Source organism: Clinocottus analis, unplaced genomic scaffold (assembly GCF_023055335.1).
Source record: "Clinocottus analis isolate CAN_PGR_092001 unplaced genomic scaffold, fCliAna1.0.p SCAF_7, whole genome shotgun sequence".
NCBI lineage: Eukaryota > Metazoa > Chordata > Actinopteri > Perciformes > Cottidae > Clinocottus > Clinocottus analis.
Genome location: NW_027176229.1, coordinates 237,501 through 241,707, shown reverse-complemented (window position 1 = coordinate 241,707; position 4,207 = coordinate 237,501).

The window sequence follows — 4,207 nt, the reverse complement described above, 5'->3', positions numbered from 1 at the left end:
AGTGGATCCTGGTTCAGTTTATTCTCCTGCGATGACACCAGCTCGCGTCTGACCTTCAGGTCCCAGGAGACGCAGCAAAGGCAGGGAAGAAGCAGAAGATGGCTGCTAGCGAGTAAACATGAATACAACAACTTCAGCAGTCTGCAACCACGGAATGCAATGAGTCAGAAATATGTTTCATATCGCAAGATGTCACGTTGTTAACATTGTGAAACGAGTTGTTCAAGCGACAAAGCTAACTTGGTTCAGTTTCGAAAAGAAGTTCATGATTCATGTTAAAATAACAACGCAGCGCTACAACACAGCGCTACAACGCAGCGCTACAACGCAGCGCTACAAAGCAGCGCCCATTTTCACCAGTGGCAGCCGCCTGCTGCAGCTAAAGACAGTGACCCAAAACAGTAATTTAAAAGAACAGAAAAGCTAAAACGTTGAGCTGAGAGGAGCAACACATCTGTGTGGATCTAAAGGGGACTTTGAACCAAAGCTTACCAAATAAATGCTTTGTGTTTTTTCTTGTTATTGATAATCAAGTTGCTTATTTTAAACATACAGCACATGTAATCCTGCATTGACGGCATGTAAAAGCAGGTGGTGAAGCCTCACACGTCCCATCTCCCCCACTGAAGAAGAAGAAGTACCGATAGTGTTAACAGGAGCAGTAAACCACCGGTCTCAAGCCTCCATTCACACGTAGGAAGCACCACGGCTCCTCCAGATGGACCAGTAAAAGCGTCCCACTCTGCCCATGCAGACGCAGGAAGTTCCAGTCTGGAGTTTGACTTTTTTTGGTCCGATGACAGATTATTAAATCCATCTTTCACTGTGGAAATATACATGCTGCTCTGCAGAGACAGCTGGCCGCACGACACGTAAGAGACGAGGAGACGCCGCTCACGAACCAACGGGAGGAGAAACAGACTCATTGTGAGAAACACAGATTTATTGTTATCTTCGCCAGGAGATGATGGAATCAGTTTCATGCGTGCATCTCCGTGTGTGTCCACAGCTAATCTTGCACTGAACTGCATAATATTTCAAGTGCTCATGTGTTGGTGCATGTTCAAGGACTCGGCCTTCACATTCTCTTAAAAACTCCTTTTATTGCATGTTTGATACCGCCATTGAGTGACTGTTCAGTTTCATCACTCACTATGATAAAGGTGGACCAGTGATGTCACAGCTGAGAGTGACCTGACGAGGTCAAATCACGTCTGAAGCACGTTGTGCCTTTTATTTATTCTATCAAACATTAAAGCAGCAGACACACCTGCAGGGAGCACATTTTTAGTTCAGATGTGTGTGTATATATAAAGAAATACATACACGTACACACACACACACACACACACACACACACCTGTGCATGTTGCATATTGGACCGTAACTGGCTTCAAACAACATGTTAATGTTTTGAAAACCGTGCACAAAAATCTTTCTGCGTCAATTTTAAGTCCCAGCATGCCCCATTCAGACAATCTTTTGGCATAAAATATGTAATTTTTCCATTTTTGAACCGAGCGACACAGTTTTTTGACTGAAACTCCTTCCTAACAGGACAAAACTTTGTTTTATTGTGATTTTTGTTGCAGATTCTGATTCTTTAGGTCCTAATCTTTTCAAAAAGGTGTCTTATTGACGCTCCAGGAGGCATTTGGGGGGAATCTGGCTCATATCATGCTGGATGTTCATAGTTATGATCAAAATATCTTTTAAAAGTGATTTTTTTTTTTACAGATATACATTTTTTTCCCAAGACTTTGCTGAACAAATACATACAATAAACACAAGTATTTGAATTAATCTACAACGACAACACAGAGAAAGAGGTCTGGACACAACACTGGGTCCACAGTTTGAAGTGAGATCTAAACTCAGAGAAACGGTCCTGCTTCAGATGAATGTAAAAACAGCCTCCGAGTGTCAAACTCTGCACATAAATGATTTTACAGAGTGCTGCTCAAACATTCAAGTGAAGAAACAATAATCATAAAGAATAATACAAGAGGAGAGGGACTTAAGGGAGGAATAAACAGGTAGTTTGAGAAACAGTTTAGAAGTAAAGACTCTCTTCTTGCAAGCTGATCTGTTATTTTCAAGCCCTTTTTCTGATAACTATATATGTTATTTATCTTCTGACACTTCTAATGGAGATATTTTCTGGAAAATAAGATAAGAGATCATTGTTTGGGTTCAAATAAAAACGGAAGTTACAACGAAATACGAGAAAAACATTTCACACGGGATCACGCCTCCACCGCACTACAGCATAACATACAACATCATTTTGTGGGATATATTTCATAGCTTTTGCTAGCAATACAGATTAAGACATGTCATCCCTAACATGATCCATTTCCACCCCATCATTTAACTGTCGGTCTCATTATTCAGTCATTTGCACATGAACAGTGGAGAGACATGAAGAGTTCTTGCATTGTTTTATCCTATAAATGCAATAAAAAACAAACCACATCCATCAAAAGTCACTCAAATGTAGTTTTTTTGTGTTACCAATGTGTCTTTTTTGGACTCAGCAGTGAAAGATAACAAGTAGACGTCTCCCTCTAAACATAGACGTTCTGTTGGCCTGAGGGGAGGCTGTGTGTAAGGAGTGTACATTTGAATACACTCTTATAGGCCGTATGCAAATCAGAGCTTTTAAGTGTCAGCAATCCTGGTGTTTACTCTGGTTGGCTTCAGCCAGGTGCGGTGGTCATCTCTCTCCGTAGAATTACAGCTGCGCCGACCTCTACGTGCAGTGTGTCGGCGCAGCAGCAGCCGCAACCGCCCTTTCTTTTTTCACCACTCACACAGTAGCTACACAGAGCTGTGCACAAACTCAGGAGATATTACTGCAGAAGGCAGCAAAGACAACAACCCTGACAGAAATAACATTTGTGATAAGTGTACACGATGTATTTACTTTGGGTGACAATGCAACACAAAGCGCTTTTCCATAGCATTTACATGAATGTTTAGACTGGCAAATTCCCCTGCAAGAGCCCCGCAGGTGGATAAGACACCGATGACAAAAGTAAAGACGTTTTTCTTCCAACCCAAAAAAGAATTGAGTAAATAAAGAAGACTTTGGGAGGAGCAGCGATGAGCGGCATGGGACGACACGTGTTGCAAACTGCTGGTGCAAACTCGACACAGTAAGTCAGGAGGTGTCTTCTTTTCCTCTCGAGGTTCGTCTTCCCAAACCGCCGGCAGCTCAAGAGATTTACAACATTTGCATTAGCTTGCAAATGTGGCTATCATCTGGATTTGAAGTGGCTGAATTTGCCTTCCTTCCGTGATCCTCGCTGCGAATGTTTCAAAAGTGACTCATGAGGAAGACGGGGCACGCCTTCGAGTGTCTCCGACTTGCAAATTCAAGTTGTCTCCCTGGTTACATTTAGTCTTCTCTGAATAAAAGGAACGGCTCGATACAGAGAACAGACGTGATGCGACCTCCGCTCACGGCCCGATGCTTTTATGGACCCGAGGTGAAGGTTTCTGTTTACTTTGAGCCGCAAGCTGGCACTTCATTTGTCTTCTTTAGTGCTCCAAATGTCAGTTTGTGTTGCAGAAGTGTCCCCCCCCCCCCCCCTCACACACACACACACACACACACACAGGGCACAGGTGCTGCTGGTGGAAGAAATCATTCTCGAGCCTAAGGAGGCAAAATGTTTTAGATTTGTTTTTTTAGGGTTGAAGATTCACAATGTTTTTGTTGAAGAGGTGCAGTCAGAGCATGCAGTCACGGTTCAGGACACAAATAAAAATATATATATATAATATATATGAATATATATGTAGATGTATCCCACGGCTGGCAGCAGGGGAAGTGGATGGTTGCAACAAACAGCGATCTTTCCCCGTGTGATACGACAAGACAACGGCCGAGGTTATTTTAGCCAGAACTACGGTCCATGTAGGTGTGTTGCCCAAACCTGAATACGTTTCCTCAGAAGTCGGAGGGCTCTTTGCAAAAGGCCAATTGCATGTGGCGACCGGAAATTGACACTTGTTGCTGGCTTTCGTAGGAAAATACATAAAAACTGAGGAGTAACTTTCAGCACATCGATATTGAACGAACACGGTGCGTGAGGAGACGTCGGCCAGAGTCTCAAGCCGGCATCTCGTGGCAGAAGCACCTTTTGAAGAGCCGTGTTCATGGCGGTCTCCAGTCGTCGTCCTTGCTGGCTTCAGTTGGATC